The sequence below is a fragment of the Silene latifolia genome, chromosome Y, assembly GCF_048544455.1.
Source record: "Silene latifolia isolate original U9 population chromosome Y, ASM4854445v1, whole genome shotgun sequence".
Classification (NCBI taxonomy): domain Eukaryota; kingdom Viridiplantae; phylum Streptophyta; class Magnoliopsida; order Caryophyllales; family Caryophyllaceae; genus Silene; species Silene latifolia.
In genome coordinates, this window is record NC_133538.1 from 314,743,705 (window position 1) to 314,767,676 (window position 23,972).

Here is a 23,972-nt window from a genome sequence, read left to right on the forward strand (position 1 = left end):
CCAGAATTTGCAAGTGCGCCTCGTATTGTTCGGCTTGGTTTGTGAATAGATGAATTTAACCCTTATGGGCAATTTGGGAAGAATTACTCATGTTGGCCCGTGATTGTCACTCCGTACAACTTACCTCCTTGGTTATGTATGAAACGACAATTTATGTTCTTATCTCTGCTCGGTCCAGGTCCTAAGAACCCTAAGATAAATTGGGATGTGTACCTGCAACCGTTGATTAAAGAGTTGAAAGAACTTTGAGAAACCGGCGTGTACACCTACGATGTTTTTAAGAAATAAAATTTTCAATTAAAGGCTGCATTAATGTGGACGATCAATGATTACCCGGCATATGGCATGCTTTCCGGTTGGTCCACAAGTGGGTACCGTGAGTTCTTAAGACCTGATCATCCTTTCCGCAACAATTGTAAGCATTTTCTAAAGAACAGAAAAACTGAGAATCGCATAGCCGCGTCGAAATTAACAGGTGATGAAGTGTGGGATTCCGTTAAAGACTTGCCAAAAAATAGTTGATCCTTCTGATCAAGAATTGAAAAGATTGAAAGACAAGAATAAAGGTTGGTGGAAACAAAGCATATTTTGGGAACTTCCTTACTAGAAAACGTTGTTAATTCGACACAACTTAGACGTTATGCACATTGAGAAAAACTTTTTTGAACAGCTTATCAACACGATGATGGATGTACCAGGTTAAACTAAATTTGGTCCTAAGGAAAAACTAGACTTTAATGAACTTTGTTATAAACGACCAATATCATCTAGGTTTGTTTTAGAAACTGCGGAGAAAAAGTCTATGTGAATGGGTTGCTAATTTGAAATTCCCGGATGGTTATGCTTCAGATTTGAGTCGGTGTGTTGACCATAAAAATAAGGTGTTTCATTCCATGAAAAGTCATGACTGTCATGTCTTTATGGAATGGCTACTCCCTGTTTCCTTGAGAGAGTTGCTCCCGACTGGTTCTTGGAATGCAATAACTGAGATAATCAAATTTTTTAAAGACCTGTGTACTTCTACGATTAGAGTTGATTCTATGAAAAGTCTAGGGAATAATATTGCGGAGATAATATGCAAGTTAGAAAAGATATTTCCCCCATCTTTCTTCAATTTCATGGAGCATTTGCCTATTCACTTACCTTATAAAGCGAAGGTTGGAGGACCTGTTCAATATCGATGGATGTATCCATTTGAGAGATTTCTTCATCATATAAAAAGAAAGATTGGCAACAAAGCTTGGGTGGAGGGTTCCATATGCAATTCTTTTTTGTTAGAGGAAATTGCGAATTTTTGTTCCCTATATTTCGAAAGTCACATTGACACAAAAGCGAAAGATTTAGATGTTGGTGTGAATTCCGATGACGACCTAGATTCAATGAAATTACCCGAGTTATTCAATGCTGACATGGGAACTACAACCGGGTAATGTATTCAGAGGCACTTGAGTCAGAAAGAGTATGAAGATTCTCATTTTTATGTTCTAAGGAATTGTGGGAAATTGTTAGAGCCTTATGAAAAGTAAGTTATTATTTCGTCATTACTCAATACATTTTTAATTATCAAATTAGATCAAAATTATTAGTAATACATAATTAAAACATTTTCCTGCTAAATATAGGGAATTTGAGACACATATCAAACTCACATTTCCTGATGTCACGTCCTTTGATGATGTTTGGAGCCACTAGTAGAAAAATATTTATTTGCGGCTCCAAAAAAAGGTCTTTTTGCGGCGTTTTTCATGTAGCAGCAAATGGCAGGGTCGCAAATAACAAAGTTATTTGCGGCGTTAAAAAAACGCCGCAAATAAATGGTTATTTGCGGCGTTTTTTTGAAAAAACGCCGCAAATAAATAGGCTATTTGAGGCCTTTTTTTAAAAAAAAACGCCGCAAATAGGTATTAAAAAAAAAAAAAATTTTTTTTTTTTTTTTTTTTACAAAAAAATGGATCTAAACAAATGATTTAAATATAATAGCTATCAAATAGAATAACAATCTTACATTATTTTCATTCATACATCAAATAGAATAAAACACATACAAATACACAATACTTCAAAACTAATTACAATGGCACTAAAATACAAAATTAAAAAGTAACTCAAGTTTGATTCTAATGTCAAGCTTCTAAAACATAAAGACCCCATAGTATACTACGACTATAGGACTCCTTCGTTCAACAAACCAGCTCTTATGTCACCTCTCCAAATGTTCACCGCTCAAAGTGATTTTCCTGGAGTGCGAGACAGTTGCAGCGGAACTGTCAACACAATTGGCATGTCAAAAATGCACAACATGTTTGTAGTTAAAACAGTAGTTGAAAACATAATTTTCTGCAATACTTTGTGACACTAAAGATAAAGATACACAAGATTCAGTAGCATCACAAATTTCACAAAAGTCTACAAGTTAAGAGCAAGTCCAATGGTGTAGTTTAGGGACTTGCTTGCAATTTCATAAAATTGCTAGCTAGTTGCTACACCATTGGAGAAGGTCAATTAGGATGGCTTGGCTTAAGCTAGTTGCTTCATTAAGCTACTTGCTTACATTGGCCCACATTTACAAAACAACCAATAGAAATTTAGTTTTGATTTATTCTTAATTTTTGATTTATTCAATAAAAGCAAAACTAGTATATAAAACCTAGCTAAACCATTGGAATAGTTTAGTTGCTTAGAATGGTTGTAGCTTATAATATGATGTGGATTTGCTAAGCTAGAATGTTGTTGCTTACCATTGTACTTGCTCTAATAGAATCCAATGCGTACATTTAATGAAAAATAGAAATCTTTCTTCGCTTGAAAGTTGAAACCAGTCGTCTGTGTAGAAAAACAACACATTTGCATAGATAACTAATCCAATACGATTCATACCCCTCTTAGTAAGAATGTAAGATAAATTACAAATGTTTAAAAAAGAACATACCAAGAGTGAAATTTGTATTATAGATTAAGAAAAGAGAACAATAAATATTTGTATTAGCTTCTGCAACACTGAGCAGGAGCACTAACACATTACTGAAAACGCAAGGATTTACAGCTCACCATCGTGGCACAAAGACCATTGGACAGAGTAGATTGAAACTAATCATCCTATCATCACAATCAATGTAACCTGAGGTCTAAAGTCGAAAGACCACAAACAATGAGAAACTATAACAACTACTTAGGCAAGGAAACTAATCATCCTATCATCACTTTCATCTTAGTTACATCAGATTTCAAAATGAGTTGCTGGCTGGGTTAGCCAAACTCATTAAGAAGGGCCAACAAATGGGTGTGTCCTAGTGTCTAATTCGACGGTCTAATGACATGTCCTTTGTGTTTGGCTAATAGAAGTGTTCAAGTACCGTATTCATGTCTTAAGTTCCGGACAACACAAAGTACATAGTATAAATAGTGGAAATGACATAAGTATAAATCCATCAACTACTGCTCACTACTCAGCACGTTTAAACTATAATTTTAGATTAATTACTAGCATAACAAAACTGACACTTGTTTGTCTATAATATGCAGTCCTGATATGCACTACAACATGCGTTCCAATAAGAAATGCCACAACAATTCAAACATCAATTTCATCTATCCAATTTCTAAATATCTTAACAAAATCGTCATAAACTAAGACACTGAGCAGTAGGTGCAATCCTGTATGTCAATTAAAAGTGCTGAAAATCACAAGATTCAAACTAAAGTGGCCATGGACGACATAAAATAGATCTTAAATGAAAGAACGATACCTCGCATTGAACATCAATCTCCATGTTCTAGTACTCCACAAACAAACACCTTGAAAATCGAGCAATTAACTGCAACAACCAAAACCAAAACCAAAACCAGTAAAAAAGGTGAACATCAATATCCTCTTGCTTCCTCTTAATCATATTAGACAAACCAGTAGTTCACTACGTAAGATAGACGCATCCAAAACACCCTAACTCACATTTCTCTTAAAAAGAATAACCGTAAAAAAGACCATTGGACAGCTCATCTTTCTTTCAATTTTTGGTCATGAACTCCCCGGCATGGACCTGAAACACAGTTCATGTGAAAATAATTTAGGGTTCGTGATTAAAATTGACCAGATTGACAAGCATATTCAAATTTTATACTCCCTCCATCCCATTTTTATTGTTCCCTTCCCGAAAAGGAAAGTAGGACAATAAAAGTGGGATAGAGGGAGGATAATAAACAAAATCATTTATACAACAAAAATCAAAATCGGTAAAAGGGAACAAAGTCACAATCAAAACCCTAATTTATTTAAATGGTAAATGAAGAATTGGAGAAAAAAGGTGATGTCAGCTATATTCAAACTTTATTTAGTTCTTGCAGTGGTGCGCGGTAGTTAGTGGTACAATGGCAATGAAAATTTGACAGGAAAAAAGAAAATCCTAATGTAATTACCATGTAACTCAAACACATCAGCCAATATACCAACAATTCACTCAAAGATCAATACTTTCAATAGAAATATACTAAGCAACAGATAATATCCGTATTGAGAAACAAAATTTAGGGTAAAAAACCTGTGGAGAAAGAACACGAAAACGGTCGGTGGTGTGCGGAAGTTACCAGTATGGTGGCAGGTCGAGCTGCGCGGTGGACGGTGGTGCGTGGTGGAAGTGGTGGCTAGCTATCTTGGTCGACGAGGCCGATTAAGATGATTATTTAGTATCTAAAGTAGCATCATGGCACTATACATGTCCGATGAATTGTTTTTCTTATCAAACTAGTGCAAGAAAGAAATTGCTTAGATGATTGTTTTGACACAGAATATAACATCACAACTGTAACAAACTAGCTACTCGAGTAGGTTATTAATTGAACTTGGTAAAATTCAAAATCTTTTATTGAACCTGATTGTTGAGGAGTACTTCTCAGGAACAATACTGACACTTAGCAGCTAGTTCTTGTGCGCATCCATCACCTAATGCACCTGAGTCAAAATACTTAACCGGCTTGACGGATAATACTCCAACCATAGCTACATGGATCAATAACAAGAATTAGCATAAGAGTGTTTCTTAGGAGCCTAATTGTTGAGGAGTACTTCACCAAGAAATGAGTCATTTCTAAAAAATTTACTCTAGCATGCCATGTTTACGGCACTGATGTTTGAGTGGCAGGAAAGAGAACTAGTAAAATCAAAATTCATTGTCAGTAGCTTCTATTTGGTATGCAAAATAATGTAGGCAGTAGGCCTCTTTTTTCCTTTTAACTGGCTAATAACAAATTCAGTGAAAAACTAATGTAGCTAATAACAAATTTATTAGTTCTTTTCGTTTTTAATTCTTAAAATTTCCCTTTTTAGAGTATATTAGTTTACCAGTACTAATGGTGCAACCGTAGCACCAAGGAGCTTATTCACATAAACTTAATCATATAATAAAGAATTGTTCTTATCTAGTAGTTCATATAGTTAATATGTCACTTCCATGGAATATCCATACAATCTACACTTGATCAATTCACAAATTATTCAAGAAAATGCGACTAAGTCAGTACACTAAGCTATACGAAAAGTGGCCACACATTAAAGCTTGATCATCCAACATGTTATGAACATTCCAAGTATGGGAATAAAGAAATTCACAAGAAAAGGTAGAAATTCACAAGAAAAGGTAGGGTTGATCAAAATCATCATCAATTAAAAGGTATATATTAAACACCCAAAAGCATGCCTTATGAATATCAAAATATGAAGCTCAGCTAGGAAATCAAAGTAATTACATTTCTAAAGATATAATAGGATATAAGAAAATAAACTTCTATGAATAGTAACTTTTAGACGAATTGAAAGGGCAAGTGACCAGAAGTAGTGATCCTCTGCAACCAAATTAACCTTTAGCACTACTTACTCTATAGTATTTCCTACAACTACCAAATAATCTTTCCATTTTTACAAACAACATTTGAACATCCTACAAACTAATCAAAACATAGTATAAAAGCTACAATACAAAGTTAAGCTTAACAGACTCGAAATACAAATCATAAGTAGGCAGACGAGCATATTGTTGTGTAGAGAAAAGATATCAATTGGTAAGAAAAGATAAGAAAACGAGCATATGTGCTGAATAGAACAAACTAAGCATCTAGGAAATGAAGTTTATGACACCAACCTTTATAGGACAGATAAACAAAAACCAAGGCCGTCATCAGTGACATTATGTTCTGAAAAATGAAATAGAATGATAGATAATTCAAATGCCCGGGTTTAAGTCGTCAAGAAAATTTCAAGTATTATACAGCATAATCAGATAGGCTTAATGACGGGACATGTGCAGTATATTCAAAGGTTAATTCACTTAAATCCCAAATTTAGGAACATATCCATACTAACAACTCTGTAAAAGACATTTCTTAGTTAAGCTATCAAGAACAAATCTAAAAAAGACTACAATATGATAACAATACAAACATCACACAACAAATCTGTAAAAACCCCTAATTTCATCACCCCTAGTTATCAAATCTAATCGTCTTAAGCCTAATACTTATAATGCAACAGAAACCATGCTTTGTTTAACTTCAAATAACAACACCAAGCATCACATAACAATCTAATTTGTATAATTCGAATAAGAAAAACTAACTACCCAGAAACCCTAATTAGTTAAATTAAAATTATTCAAGTTGAATATCATACCATGTAAAAGAGACTGAAGAATGTCAAGGGAGGAGATGAGTCGCCGACAAACGCTCATCGTGTGTTGTGGTTGTCGCATCCTTTGTCGTCGTGTCTATCGTGGGCCTGTGGCTGCATGAGAAAGTGCGCTGGTACCAAAATTATAGTGGCAAAAGGATAGTGGATGAGGGTGCTGGGCGAGTGACGGTGGGTGAGGGTGGTGGCGGTGGATGTCTTGAGCGATTAGGTATTTTTAGGGTGATGAGAGATTGAGATTTGAGAGCATATGAGGACTGACTGACTAAATGATGAGGGAGGTATTTTAGGGTGATTTTATCGGCTGCGTTTTCAAGACAAAACGCCTCATATGTCATTTGTGAGGCGTTTTTAAGATAAACGCCGCTTAAAAAATTGTGTTTTCCGAAAAAATAAAAAAAACTGAGTTATTATTTGCTGCGTTTGAGATAAAACGCCTCAAATAGGGCGCCGCAATTTAATGTTTTTGTACTAGTGAGCAAACATGACAAAAGTTATCCGAAATGGTTCCGAAATGAAGTAAGTAATACAATTGCTTCATACTCATGTACCAATCCATTTATTTTGTTTGTCCATATCATTAGTTATGGAGACTAATATATATATATATATATATATATATATATATATATATATATATATATATATATATATATAACACCTTAATTTACATATTGTTTTATTGATAGTCTTATAGATTAAAGGACCCTTTAATAATAACTCTAGCATTAGGTCCTAGTAGAAAAGTGAAGACATGGAGACGATATTCTATCAATGCCTATAAATTTCGAGCTTATAAGAAGGGAGTTGATCTTTCGAAAGCTACCTCAAGTAATGGGGTTTGTGTGAATTCTACAGAAAGTTTGGACTACTATGGAACCCTAAATGAAGTCATTGAGCTTGCTTATTATACCAAGAAAAGGGTTTATAGGGTGATATTGTTTAAATGTGATTGGTTTGATAATTCCCAACTAGGACTTAATATCCATAAGGTATACGGACTTGTAGATGTAAACGAGAAAAACAAGTTTCATGGAGATAACCCATTCGTGGCAGCTTTTCAAGTCAGAGAAGAAGAGGATTATGAAGTTGAAGTTGAAGAAAATAGAATAGAGGAAAATGGGGAAGAAGAGGAAGAAGTCGGAATGCTTTTTTCAGATGATGAACCTCTTTTGATTCATAGTGACAGTGATAGTGATGAGTGATGGGAGTTGTTGTAAATCTACTATATTAATGTATGGATTTTAATGAAATCATTTTTATGTATGAATTATAATCATTCAATCAAATTGAAGCATTTTAATCATGACACTTCATTTTTGTTTTCATTTTTGTTGGACTAACAATTTGCGTTGTTAAATTATTTATTTATTATATTGTCCATGACACTCCAGTTTTTTTTTTAATAACAATTTGTACTAACGATTTTTATTGGACTGACAATTTGTATTGTTTATAATTAGTATATGACAGGTTTCATTCGAAAGTTGATAGGGAGCGGTAGTAGGGGAGGTCGCCGTGACGAGGAGAACAATGAGATTAATAATGATGATGATGAGGGTGTTGAGAATATAACACCGGCACAGGATAACATGCAGATCATTCTCTTGCAAGAACAAGAAGGTGGTCAATGGTAAGTGTTCTAAAATTTTATTTTTACCTTTATGAAATATATATATCATTCAAATCATTTTGTTTGAATTTTCAATATATGTTTGTTTTAATTTTCAGGTGGAGTGACAAGTCTGTAAAACAATATGTCAGTTGGTTGTTCACTAATAACATTTCAGATGAAGAGTACTTCACTAAATGGAGTGAGGCGAGCCATGCGCAGCACTTGAAGATGTGGAATTGGTTTAAGGTAATTTAAAACTTACCTATTATTTAATTTACGTTAATAATTTTTATTTTATTTTTTTTACTTAAAGTCATCTCTTCTATTACTAATTAAACACTTGTTTTTGAAATAGAAACATGTGAGGTCCGTCGATGAAGGTTATGACGCTAAGGATGAATGGCAAAGGGCGGTCACGAGGCGGATTACCAAGCTTTTTAATAGACTCAAGTATATAAAGAAAAAACCCGATTGGGTCCCGCTCTCTTGGTGGGTGAATCTCAAGTCTAGAGAAGAAAAAGACCCTGAATTTGCCAAAATTTCTAAAATAAACACGATAAATAGAATGTCGGGTGCTAAAGACGGGAAAGCACTAGGCAGTCATACTCTAGGCCGTAAGAGTTGCTCCGATGCTATCAAGGAATTGGTAAGTATTGTATTTATTTTTTTAACAAATTGGTTAGAATTACTGATTGCCGAATATAATCAATTTATGTTTTTATGCTACTTTCAGGGTGAGTCGGCCACACCCTACAAGTTGTTTCAAAAGACCAAGAAAAACAAGTTGGGGGAGTGGGTTAATCCTCGAGCCGTTAAGACCGACGTAAGTTAATATTTATTGTATTTCTCTAATTCTTAATGTTAATATTTATTGTATTTTTCTCATTTTTAAATATAACATCATTTTTTCCTTATTTGTTGTTCTTTTAGGCCATTTATCAAGAAGACATGAGTCGACCAATGCCCTCCGGAGAGGCTCCAGACGAGTAACGTTCGTTCTACACCGTTGTCGATGGTTTTGACAATCATGGAAGATTTTTCGGGAACGGTGATGTGGCGGCCGAAATGTGGTATGAACGTCCGTGTAACAAAGGTACTCGTCGATCATTCTCTTACACTCCTACCCAGCTTACTCAATTTGCTAGCCAAATAAACAATGAGCGAGTTGCACGACAAAGTCTTGAGGAACAAATGCGCGCCACTCAAGAAACAGTCCATCTCCAAGCTGAGCAAATGGCAGCCATGGAAAAAGCTTTGGCTTAGATGCGGCAATCTCAACCCCCTCCCTCGTGCTCAGGTTTCCCCCGCCCTTTCGGTAGAGACGAAAATGCGGATGACGGGCATGGCTTTGGTAGTGACTATATTGAGCCTCTAGGTAATTATTAGTATCGTCGTCTATGTTCTTATGTTAATATGTTAAGGCTACCTTATGACACTTATGATTATGGATTAGTAGTTTAGTTGGTACGTAAAAGACATTATTTTATGAGACATGTAAAATTTTGACCTTTAGTTTTTATGTAACAACTTCATTCTTCCAATCATGTTCGGTTTTCTATCGATAATTTCGTTGTCTACTCTTGATTCCTGCTCATGCGGTCGACATGATAATGGATTCCCGCTTGGCGGTCGATGGTTGTATTTGTTTTTTTGCAGGTTTGGTGCGTAAAACAATGCAAATTTCCCATTGTGGTGGCGTTTGATGTTTCCACCATCGCTTGCCCGGAGAATAATCCTGACGGAAATTCCGTCAGGAAAGTAAACGTCTTGTTGACTGTACTGACGGAAAAACCGTCAGGATTTTGGAATTCCTGACGGAAATTCCGTCAGTACAGTCAACAAGACGTTGACTTACTACGTCAGCCTAAATGTCACTTTTGACAAAATGACCGTCACAAGTCCGTCAGTAGTGTGCATCCTGACGGAAAAACCGTCAGGAATGCGTTTTCTGTGACGAATTGTAGTGACGCTGTATTCCTGACGGAAAAACCGTCAGGAACGCGTGTTTCTGACGGAAAATGGGCGTTAGTGACGGATTTTTTCCGTCAGTTTCCCGTGTTTTTTTGTAGTGCCATAATTAAAGAAATGAAAATGGACACGTACTCTTGTTTCAAGCGAGCATCTTCACGAAGAACAAAGTCCACCACTTGCTTCCGCACCTTTAGCATCTTAGAGAACTGTTTTTTGTTTTTCCAAAACAAATCCGACACGGCAACAAAACTACCGTCCTCTGGCCCGTAATTCATAGAGCAACCCTACCCATCGTCTGACCTACCCCTTTTACGACTACCCAAAGCTGACTTTGGACTCATAGTGTTATCAACAGACATGCTTCCCACTTGACGGCTGGCAGTAGGGGTGTTTGTAGAGAATTGAATGCTCTCGCTGACCATAGAAGAAACGCCGGGCTCGACAACAGGCTGCATCGTCTTAACCTTTTTACCAACATTTTTCACCCTGCCAGCACCAGGACATTTCTTACCGCTTTAAGAAACCCTCGCTTCTGTAAGCTCAATACAACATTTCTCTTCAAGCATACTCAGGGTTTCCTTTCTCGTGTTGTTCACCTCCTCCAAAGTTTTCAACACATCACCCCTGGACTCATTTATATCAGACAACACCAACAAGGCAATGATCTCAGCGCGGTAAAGGGCTTTTGAATCAGGATTACCCAAAGTCACAATAAAAAACACTTCCACGGTAAAAGAGCATGTGCAACATCATATATACACCGCAGTCCAAATTTTCAATCTCAGCGGTTTGCCAGGTAAAAGGGACATTGACAATTTTATAATCTTTAACCTCCCCACCTCGGGCAACTCCATTTTTGACCAGGAAATCAGACATTAAACTCAGCTTCAAATAAGCAAGCAAAAGAAAACATAATTAGTAGCAATACTTAAACTAGGCAAACACCAAGAGAAAATTAGACACAATAAATAACTGTTGGAATGAGTGTCCTCCGACAATAATGCGATCACAACTGTTGATCATAATGATCACATGTTTAAATCTCATTTTAAGAATACATGTGGGATGTAATATTTTACAGTCAACTGGTCTATACATATCGGTAATGATTGGCTGACTAGAGTTTGACATTACTGTCGTGCGACGGTGGTGATCAGTTGATCCCCTTAGGTCATACCTAAAGGGTAACACTCTTAATTGAATATTAATTGATCGTATGACGATACGAGTTAATTAAATTACTTAAAATTGACGGACGATTTTGGAAGTAATATTTACGTGTCTCACTGTAATTTGATTAAATAAGATACGGTCTAAGTAATCGAATTGTTTTATTACTTAGATGAAATTATTGTTTACGGAAACAATTGAAACGGAATGAATAATTTATTATAAATGCAAGATGTTGTGATTTATAAATTGGTAACCATTTTGGTACAACTAATTGTGAATTACTATGTTAATTTTTATAAGTGACATATTTTATTAAAATGTTGATTTTTAATGGTTAAAAATATATTTTATAAATAAGATGTCATGAAATGTGTCACATGTGACATATTGACAAAATCACAAATAAAATGGACTCATCCATTTTATGTGTGTATACCGAAATGGAGGGAGTATTAGGATAAAATTGTGTTGATTATTTATAAGTGGAAAACATAAATATAATACCTACATCTAGCCTTGCATGCATAGCTTTCTCTTGGGAAGAAAAGGAGAGCATGCATTGGGTATTCTCCCTTCCCCATTTCCGGCTTTACCATAAGAAAAAGAGCAAAAGTTTTTGCTTAATTTTTCACTCCAACACTACATGCAAAACTAGTGTGTATTATTCATTCAACACATCTAAAACAAATGTATTTTAGAGAGATAAAAATTACTCCATTATTCCTCCTCTTGACCGAAACTCTAAGAGGACAAAACAATATTTTTGGGTCAATTTTTAGTAAGATTATTATTATTCTAGATCTAATAATATTAATCTATTAAGGGGTTATCTTGGGTATATGCTTTTGGGAGAGGTTCTAATTTGAACCTTGTTCATCCAATATTTGGAAGCTCAAGAACAAGTAAGTAGAAGATCTTACTTGTGCCCAATAATCCGAAATCTTCAATGTAAGATGATGATTTCTTCCTTATTCTTTTATTGTTTGCATGCATAAGATCTAATTAGTTTTATGACTAAATTAATTTTGGAACATATAAGAATATGTTCTATAATGAGATATAGATTTCTAACAAGTGGTATCAGAGCCTTGGTTGTTTGCATGCAAATCGGTTATAGTTTTTCCGAGTTATACGATTAACATATAAAACTTGTAAATTTGTGTTATTATGATATATCACGAAAATAATTTATGCATGTTAAAGTTTCTGATCCTAAAATGTATTTAGGATATTTTGGTTAATTTATGGACTTTTATTGTTCATCCTTTAGAACAATGGCATTAAAATGTCATTTTATGATTAAAATGTCATTTTCGGACTAAAATTAGCTAAACTTCGAATTTTCAAGTGGTTTTTGGATATGTTATCACATGTTTTATTTTTAGATGACCTGTAAATTTTCATAATTTGTGGAGTTGTTATGCTCGAAATATGGATTTTTCATGATAAACATCGGTTTTAAATGAAAAATAGGTTAATATGAGAAATATTTCGAATCTGGTCATAGAAATTTAGTATGTTGTCACATGCAATTTTACAAGATGTGCGTAAAATAATTGGCTATATTTAAGTCTTTATGCATGATTTATGAATTTTTGATGAAAAATAGCATAAATAGTGACTTAATTAGTGAATAATTGCTAAAACATACTTCATGACTAAGGAAAAACGTCACATCTTGCATTTTATTATCTTTTTCAGATCTAAAATTGAAAAGTTGATGAATATAATATTTCTCATGTTTTTATGATTATAATTGATAAATCCGATAAACCGCAACATAGTTTTTCCGATAGTTTTTCGAAATTTTAACCTAATTTTTTGAACATTATGAGTGTCATTTTATTTTTCCAGAATCTTCATGTGTTTAAATTTCAACTTTTGAATTTATTTGAAATTTTTGTGATTTATTTGAAGTTTATAGCATTTTATTGAAATTTTGGGTCCATTAATGAACAATTTTAAGATATATGAGTTAATTATAGACAAATAGTTAGTGGATACTAATTTTGAGTCCTAAATTGGTTAGGGTAATTAACTTGTGCATAAATATAATTTTATGTAATTTATTGTGATTTTAAAAGGTTGAATCACGCAAATCCGTAAAAACCAATCAATATACGATATTGGCTCCTTAAAGGCGATTTAGCATAAAATTTGGCATGTTCATACATATTATAATGCTGCATTTTATTTATGATTGTCATAATTTTATTTTATGTAATTTTTGAATTATGTAATTTTACTTAGTATGGCCTTAGTTTTTAATTGGTATTACCCGAAATGTATGGGAATATCGATTCGGTTGTAATTTATTGTGATATCGTATCACCGTTTTGTAATTTAATAGATTTATTTTTATTTTAATTACAAATGTATAATAGGAAATTATGTAATTTGTTATGTAATTTATTTATTTCGGAGTTCCTTGAAGACGGTGTCACTCAAGGAAGACGATACATAAAGGCGGTGTTACCTCGAGATGCGTACCAAAACCGAAGTTCAAGGGACCAATGAAGTTGGTTTCCGAATATGTAATAGTTAATTATATTTTCTATTTTAGGAAGGCCATACTAGGATTTAATTTTGCTTTGCATTTTATTTATATGTTGCATGCATCGTTAAATCGCCATAACTAAACACATGCATTGTCATTTTAATCGAGTTTATCGACCGTGTCAATTACAATTATCGTAGTTCACCGCTTTAGTTCACTTAAAACGTGATAGATAATAAATTGACATGACATCTCGCTAAAACAAACAATTAAGACTTAGCCTTACCAAAAAGTAGAAACCATGAAAACCTATTTCGTGAGGGAGTGCACTCGGCCACACCGGGGTACAAACCTTGTTACGTAGGGGAAGTGGGTGATAAATGTCTATCCACCGAATTCATGTTGATGAGGGTTTCATCGGCCACACCGTGCCCAAGTTAATGTGGGTTTGGATCATGGACACATTTATTCGAAATTTGGATTGAACTCAACAAAAGTTTTTCGATAAGGGTTTCATCGGCCACACCGTGCCCTTGTTGGATGTGTTTTGGGCTAAAGATAAATATTAGAGTAATTTTATCGACCAAGAGTTCTAAAAGTAGAATCGATTAAAGAGTTAATCCACCGAGTTATATTGATAAGGGTTTCATCGGCCACACCGTGCCCAAGTTAATATGAATTTGGATCTTGGAATCACTTATAATAGTTGGGTAGAGGTCACTATGTAAATGCTTTACTTGTTATTTACAAGTATTAATAAAATGATAAATGTTAAGTTTTCCAATATTCCGTTATCATATTGTTCTATTTCTTTACCACAATTTATATACGATATCATTTCGATTTTGATTCAATTCTCCATTAAAACATCGTAACTAAAGACAAAATTTGAATTTTCTTCTAAAAACCTCGAATTATCCATTGGAAGGATCTCATGTAAAGAGTATAGATAAAAGTTATTCATTATCAAACAGATTTTTGATTCTTGACTAACACATCTACTTACAATGGATTTTTTTCATATACTTAATTGAATTAAGTACCTTGAAGCGATAAATTGTTTTGGTAATTAGATTTGTCGGAAATCGTAATAGACCAAAATACCGCAACCACTTCAATGAAAGTTTTAAGACTAAACTAACGAATGAAGAGTAGTCTTCATGAAATTCAATTTTGCTTCTCTAAGCAAAGATTCATTGAAATGAGTGGGAGCATTCTCTTAAACCGTTAAGAAATTGATGAGGTTCAAAGAAGTAAAATTAGAATGGAATTGATACAAGGTAATGTTAAAAGTAAAGTTATTGAGAATAACGAAACTAAACCTATCAATTCCGACCGATAAAGTTTCCATTGTCTTAAATGTTAGACACTAGAAAGGAAACTACCCCAAATTGTTAAAGAATAAGCAAGTTAGTTGTGGGACATCTAATAGGACTTAGTTCTTTATTTATTTGATTGACATAAATTTTGCTAGTACTACTTCGTCAATATTAGAAACCAGTGGAGGTTTTCATCATTGTGTTTGATACATAGGGTGATTAGAATATGACGACTAGAAACATATGATGAAGAGAGATAGAGTCATTGTGTAATCAATCTAGTTTTGGGTTTATAGTTGTACTTAATTATGACTATTAAGTACATAAACTCTAAATAAGAATATATACTTGTTAAGATACAAAAGAGGTTTCACTTTTGTGACCCTATACACCACGATTTGATGTATGGCTAGCCCATTATCAAGGTGAGTATATTCTAAACCAAATTAGAATGATATATCATGTAGTTGATGCAAGACTCAAATTGGTAACCCAAGATTAAACCTTAGATTCTCGAATGATGAACGCAAAGAGTTATTGATTACTCTTGAAACCATTAGATTGTTAATGGTATATGTGTATCTTGTATTCAAAGCAAGATGTCTCGTGCCTTTTGGTTAAAAGGAGATCGAGGTTGTAAATCATTGATCCATAATAGGTTGATCATTTTCTTTTACCAACGATTTAAGGTGATGCTAATGTGTTCACTTAATAAGGTAAATAGAGAAATCTTTGAAGAAGTTCAAAGAGTTCAAGTAATCACGATTTAGTCGTGATGGGATTAACAAAGTGAAAACTTTGATATAAGCCAAAGGAAATGTGATATAGTATCACAAGTTAATCTCTCTTAACACACATTATGGAATAATGTGTGGTTGAATAAGAAATCAAACGCTATTCGATATGGTTTGGACTTCAATCAAGGTACTTTGAGTTACTTGATCCTTTTGGGGATTTTATCATTTTGTCTAAATTATTTTTTCCCTAAATCTAAAACGAATCATATGAGATATGAAATGGTAGGGTACCATGTTTATAAGTTTTCAAAAGAAACAAATGCTCATTTTTCCTTATTATAATCACGAGTACAACGGGATTGTGGCTCGTGAAGCTGTCTTTCTAGAATATAAGTTTATTCCTAGAAGACAGAGTGGGAGAAATTATTCAAGAGCCACAAAGAATGTTATGTCGCAAGAAACTGGTCTTTCTTGGCTACATGAGACGTTTTGTGTAAGACGTTGTTTCTTCAAAACCTAGGAGGTTAAAGTCATCACTTGTTGAAGATGATGAATTCATGTTACTTTTAGTAAGTAAAAGAGCTTACAACTTACAAAGAAATTGTTTGATTCAAGTTGATTACTTCTGAAAAGTAATGAACATATGACTTACATGAGAGTGTTTAAGTCACAACTCAATACAAGGCTTAGAGCCATGAAAATCCGAAATAAAAGGTTTGATTAGTGTCAAAGGGTTTTGCACTAATAAAGAGAAATTTCAAAGCTTGATTGATTGCAAAGGGTTTTGCACTAGTTGAAATGCTTAACTCTATTTGGATCTTCTTAGGGATTGTGTTTCATTATGATGATATACATATAGCAAATGAATCTAAAACCCACTTCTTCAATTAGAAGTATTGTATTCAATACATGTCTTGAGTTTTGTAGATTCTTGCAATCCTAAGATAATGTGAAACTTAAGAGAGGGTCTTAAGTAGGACATCAATGAGTTGGAATCAATGTTTTGATCATGTTACAAAACTTTTCTCGATAAGTCGAGAAGTTATGTTTATACATGAAGTTTAGTGGGAGTTACGGAAATTTTAATTAGTCTTATATGTGGATGACATATTGATCATTGAGAATGATTTAAGACTTTTGGAGTAATATAATACATCTTGAATATCTGGTTTTATGGAGATAAATCCACATGATATTAACATCAAATAAGAAGTCTTATGTTGATAAGATTCATGATTAGTTCAATCGAGTTGAACATAATTGGTTGATTCCATTTGCTTCCGCTGCCGGATCAATTAAATAAGTAATGATGTATAACACTTCATATGCTTTGAGTATGATGAATTTTTGTAAAATCGAATTTATGTAATAAGTTACCAAGTAAGCCATAAAGATTACCCTTAAGTGCTTGCAAAAGCATTAAGGATATAATGCAAAGTGTTTTTTTTATGCAATTTTGTGTAAGGGTGTTAAACAAGTGACAATTGACAATTGAGATTGCGCATGGTTTCCGACAAAACCATAATCAAAACACATTAGGATGGTTAAGATACCATTGTGGCTATGTTATTTAAGAAATATATTTTCTAGAATCGTTCTAGGCAAAAAGAACAATGAGAAATATTTACAACGGAAATTGAGTACACTTACAATCATGAGATGTGCAAGAAGGATGAGTCTCGCACACTGTGAAAACAGTGGGAGCTATTCTAAGGCTAGAGGGCCTATGTCTTGATTGGATCTCGGCACGTACTTATAAAGTTTTGTAATGCAAATGTATACATTACAAAGGAAAACGAGTATGTAGTAAGGTTGAGTAAGGTACAAGAAGTTGATAAAACCTACTAACCAAAGCCTTATTATAGGCTTAACATGATGAGTCATGTCATTTCAATTGAATTGAGATTAATAACTACATAAAAGATCAAATTAGATTATAGAATATGAAATAGTAATCAGGTATTAACTATTCATATGTGATAATCACATTTGTCGTTCGAGTTTTTAAGCTGAAAAACTCCTTTTATACTTTGTTACATCCAAACGGGTTGTAGAGACAATATTGAACCCCGTTAAAGTGAACCCGGATTAACATGGTATTCGCTCATAGTCACTTGTATGAGGTGACGTCTCGAAGTGACTAGAGTGTGACGCGATTGATGGCAAGTTCAGTGCCATACAGTCATGTGAGATGACTAGTCGATCACATAAATGCATGATTTAGGAACACTTTGTCGGGCCATATGACCGCTTATAGAGTTATGGCAAATTTATATAGCCTGGTCGTGGCGAGAGCTACTATAGTATTCTAATGAGTCGATTCTTTTGACTAAAGACTGTTCGCCTAAGATGGCACAGTTTCAATTTAACTTTGATTTGTGTTACTACGACCTTCGTAAATGGGGTCAAATGGGCATATTTTTGGTTATGATGGCTGTGGCTAGTCGAAGGGAATGAGTGCGATAGGAATTGTCCACCTCCTTGTCAGGGTTAAAACAATATCTCAGGGCCACTCGAGGAGTAATGAACTGGAAATGCGTGGTCACGCTCGGAAGGTATCTATGGTAGATAATTCCGGTCAATCAGTTATTCTCCAGATCGAGGAAACCACTCTAGATATGATCACTTGCAAGTACGACCCGAAAGACCCCTTGCATTGAGTGGGAGATAGTAATAGGATAAGAGAATTGGTGACGCACACTTGTCGAGGACAAGTGGGAGATTGTTGGAATGAGTGTCCTCCGACAATAATGCGATCACAACTGTTGATCATAATGATCACATGTTTAAATGTCATTTTAAGAATACATGTGGGATGTAATATTTTACAGTCAACTGGTCCACACATATCGGTAATGATTGGCTGACTAGAGTTTGACATTACTGTCGTGCGACGGTGGTGATCAGTTGATCCCCTTAGGTCATACCTAAAGGGTAACACTCTTAATTGAATATTTAATTGATCGTATGACGATACGAGTTAATTAAATTACTTAAAATTGACGGATGATTTTGGAAGTAATATTTACGTGTCTCACTGTAATTTGATTAAATAAGATACGGTCTAAGTAATCGAATTATTTTATTACTTAGATGAAATTATTGTTTACGGAAACAATTAAAACGGAATGAATAATTTATTATAAATGCAAGATGTTGTGATTTATAAATTGGTAAACCATTTTGGTACAAGTAATTGTGAATTACTATGTTAATTTTTATAAGTGACATATTTTATTAATATGTTTATTTTTAATGGTTAAAAATACATTTTATAAATAAGATGTCATGAAATGTGTCACATGTGACATATTGACAAAATCACAAATAAAATGGACTCATCCATTTTATGTGTGTATACCGAAATGGAGGGAGTATTAGGATAAAATTATGTTGATTATTTGTAAGTGGAAAACATAATTATAATACCTACATCTAGCCTTGCATGCATAGCTTTCTCTTGGGAAAAAAAGGAGAGCATGCATTAAGTCTTCTCCCTTTCCCATTTCCGGTTTTACCATAAGAAAAAGAGCAAAAGTTTTTGCTTAATTTTTCACTCCAACACTACATGCAAAACTAGTGTGTATTATTCATTCAACACATCTAAAACAAATGTATTTTAGAGAGATAAAAATTACTCCATTATTCCTCCTCTTGACCGAAACTCCAAGAGGACAAAACAATATTTTTGGGTCAATTTTTAGTAAGATTATTATTATTCTAGATCTAATAATATTAATCTATTAAGGGGTTATCTTGGGTATATGCTTTTGGGAGAGGTTATAATTTGAACCTTGTTCATCCAATATTTGGAAGCTCAAGAACAAGTAAGAAGGAGATCTTACTTGTGCCCAATAATCCGAAATCTTCAATGTAAGATGATGATTTCTTCCTTATTCTTTTATTGTTTGCATGCATAATATCTAATTAATTTTATGACTAAATTAATTTTGGAACATATAAGAATATGTTGTATAATGAGATATAGATTTCTAACAATAACTTACAACAGTTTAACAATACAGCAAACGTACACATGGTTATTGATGATCAGAGAACAATGCCTCTTGAAATACATAATCAAGATATTCAAGCCTCTTGGCATTAAAGTTGATGCACAAACAGCTATAGTGCTCATGCAAAAGCATTGGGATGAAAATCTGGGAAAATATTTGGCCAACAAAATTAATTAGAACAGTACAATACTAGTAGAATAATAGTAGAATAACAGTACAATAATAGCAGAATAACACAAGTACAGAAACATACCATATCAGAATTAAGATCACTATCTCTCTTGTTGTTCTTTACAAACTCAGTAAATGACAACATGACTTCCTCGCACAAATCACTTCTGGAAGCCTTCTCAATTTTCGACGACATAAAAATTCAGCCCAATGGACTCTAAAACAAAGAGGAGAAAAGAGTTGAAAACGTTATACAAAATGAAAAATAAAGTAAAAGATACAATAAGATAGAATAACTAACCGTTGCACCCATCCCAAAGAAAAATTGACTTGGACTTCCTCTTATACAAGTATCATTAAGAAAGAGGGACCACCAGTCGTTAATTCCAACCATTATCATTGTGTTTGGAACCATGGATTCCATATTCTCTCTATTAAGATAACTGAGCAGATCCCAAGTGACAAGATTCTCACTTCAAAACGAAGAAAAAGAGAAAGATAAGTGTCAAAAAAATATATTTTTGTAGAACATAAAGCGGAATAATATTTAAAACAGAAAGTAGAATATTTTTTAAAATAAAAAGATTGTCTTATTTTTGCGGAATATTATGATCATACAAGAAACAGTAGTCTGCAACCTCTTTCCTCTTGGATAACATTGGGTTGAAAACATGTCCCATTGTTATCACTGATTTTGACAGGACAACTAGGTGAGGATCCACTTCACCACAAAAATAGATGCATCCGAAATTCTCAGGCAAAACGGACAACAGTTGCTCCTCATGTGCAGCAAAGTGCAGCAAATAACTTGTACCGATAATAGGAGCATTCAAACCATCAAGGCCACAGTCCTCTACGACACCCTCACCAACAACAGTACCATCCTCCAACACAACCTCAGCATCCTATTTATTAGAATAAACTATCTCAGATGCTACCCCAAGCAACAAGTCTGCATGACAACACATCACCACTTCGGCTGCTTCCTCTTCTGCAGTGACAAATACTTCACTGCCAATTTGAGTGGACTGTTGAGTGTCATTAGGCATTGGAATGCCAGCAGCGGTATCCTTCAACTCTGTCTCAGGCAAACAAGTATCAGTCTATGGAATTTGAGTGGCTTGAACATCTACCGGTGTACACTCAACAGTATTAGGCACATCATCTGGCGGATTATCAACAAGATAGTCTTCAACTTGAATGTTTATGTCCTCCACATCATTGTTAACATCCTCTACATCATTTTTAACGTCCTCCTGTAATACTACGGTTTTATGAGTCTCTGGGTACTCTATCGAGTAAGGGTGTGTTGCATTTTAAAATAGTTTCTGACCTGTTGGGTACTCGATCGAGTAAGGTAGATACTCGATCGAGTAAGGGGGCACTCGATCGAGTACCTTAGCTACTCGATCGAGTAGCCATTCTCGAGGAATGATTTGACGGTTTTGCTAATAACGCGAGTTTGATATAAAAGGTTTCCGTCAGTTTATTTAATCACTTTTAACCTTTCTAAACCCTTCAAAAGAAAAAGGAGTTACGTAGTTCTCTCTCGTCGCGTTGTTGGCAAATCCCCAAGGCTAGGAGTGTCGGATCATCTTGTTCTTTGCATCATAGTGTTCCTTGCGTTAAGGGTAAGATCTACATACCAATTTTATACTGTTTCTTTGAGTTTGTTTAAAACCCTAATTGGGTAGATTTGGGGGGTTTTAGGAGGGTTATGTTGATTAGCTGATAATTGTATGTTTATGTGTATAGGAGAAGGGTTCATAGAGGAAAGGTTTTGAGACAGCTGCTAGATCGTCTGATGTTTGTGTTGCATTCCAGGTAGGGTTTTCCTACTCAGTATTAGTTACATAATGTGTGGTGATTGTGCTGTAATTAGTGCTTGTTGATTGGTTTCGTGACGGTTGTTGATTGATTGTTGTTGATGGATGTGATTGTTTGTCTCTGGTTCTCGAGATGCGTTCTCGGCTGAGTGGAGTCACTTGCGGGAGTGGCTTCACGCCCTAGTTTCGCCCTCCGTGGAACCCGACACGGGTGGGGATGTGCACATTAATGGGATAGGGTTATCGCTCGGTATGATGAGCGGCGCTTAGGTGGGAACGGCTGCGGTCCCCCACTGGCAGGGCTGGTCCAGTGGACAGTCGGTGACGGAGATTGATTGGAGTGGGTGTGATTGTGTGTGTGACTGTTTGAGCTATGTTGTTTGTTGTGTTGTTGGATCATATAAATTGTGTGATTAGTATTGACCCTGTTTAAATGTTTTAAAAACTGTGGTGATCCATTCGGGGGTGGTGAGCAGTTATTGAGCAGGTATGAGACGATGCGTATGGGATAGTTGGGATGAGTCACCACGTTGCAGTTTAGAAGTCTTCCGATGTGTCTGACGCTTGATAGTATTTTGATAGTAGATAGTTTTGAGAACTTATTTTTTTTTTCCTTTTATCAGTTTTGGTTTTGAACATGTAATCACTTAAACTATAATTACTTTTAAAGTACATTTATTTATTGTCTTATGATATTCATTGCCTCGGGCAACCGAGATGGTAACATCCTTATACCTGGGTGGTCCTGGTAAGACACTTGGAGTATGGGGGTGTTACAAAATGGTATCAGAGCGACGATCCTGAAACCTGTAACCAATGAACCCAATAAACATTGGGAGTCAAATAAAATGAACCCGGGGTAAAAGTTGTAGGAGCTAATGCAAAGACTTGGGAGACGTCCTAAAGTCGCGAACTCGCCCTATAATTTTGAACCGGTCACTATGGGATATGAGTCGGAATCGTTATGTGTTTACCTTGTGTATTGTGTACCTATGTAGTGACGTGTGGCATGAATCAGTGGATGTACGTATGTTGAGAATGGGGAATGTGTAGAAAAGATGGTGATGATGTGATTTCGTAAGTTATTGATTGAAAGTATGATAGTTGTTTTACGATATGGCATTATAGAAATACGGAAAGAAAATTTGTTTGACTGGAGTTATACATAGAGTTATGTATACATATATGTTGTTGGTAGTGTTGTACGAGTTTATATAGCTGAAAGTTTGAGTAAGAGCATGAATAATTGGTGGAAAAAGATGATAATTGTTGCATGATAATATGATATTTTTTTTATAACGCATGTTGTATGATGAAAGAGATTTTATAGGGTTGTTATGCTAGTAACATGTGAATATGATACTTGATGTCATATAATTGTGATTTTGTTTACGTAAAGTTATATAATAAAAACATGTGGGTAATATGTGATTGGTAAGTTGAATGATATATGTGCATCCAGTTATTTGTTGCTTGGCTTTTGAAGTTAGTAACATGTGGTTAGGGATACTGGTTTTATGAGCATCGAGTTGTTTTTGTTTACCATGTTGTCGTTTAAGTTGTTGGGAAGTAAAATCAAGTAGTTGTGTTTTCGATTATAGGGAGGTTGTCTTTAAACTGTTATAACTTGAGATGCATAAATGATTTTAATGTGATTCCAATTGGAGGTGATAGCTTGTCCTTTTACGATTCTAACGATAGGTCACACGCCCAAAACGACCAAGAAATGAGTGAGTTATGACTGTTTTACTGAAAACTGGACAAAGTCTTTGAGAAATGCGTAGGTACTCGATCGAGTAGCCTTGGTACTCGATCGAGTAGGCGGACTTCGATCGAGTCGTTAGTTACTCGATCGAGTAGTCCTGGTAATTTGTTTTACGTGCTTCTGATCTTCACCTACTCGATCGAGTAAGTCACTTACTCGAGCGAGTGTCTATACTCGATCTAGTGACCCCTGTTTTGGGTCATATGCTT

At 34.6% G+C, this 23,972-nt stretch overlaps 1 long non-coding RNA gene across 3 annotated transcripts; it reads right to left on the reverse strand.

Moving 5' to 3' along the window:
* Positions 1-1,949: 1,949 nt before the first annotated feature.
* LOC141633735 (uncharacterized) lies at positions 1,950-7,017 on the reverse strand. 3 transcript variants are annotated; one of them, XR_012538512.1, is made up of 7 exons: positions 6,659-7,017; positions 6,132-6,183; positions 4,866-4,993; positions 3,950-4,037; positions 3,747-3,815; positions 2,739-2,823; positions 1,950-2,264 (listed from the first exon to the last, which is right to left on the reverse strand). It is a non-coding gene; the product is annotated as an uncharacterized LOC141633735 (long non-coding RNA). The 3 variants fall into 3 exon arrangements; XR_012538510.1 differs by lacking the exon at positions 2,739-2,823 and having other exon boundaries at positions 6,659-7,014; XR_012538511.1 differs by lacking the exons at positions 2,739-2,823; positions 6,132-6,183 and having other exon boundaries at positions 6,659-7,011.
* Positions 7,018-23,972: the final 16,955 nt, after the last annotated feature.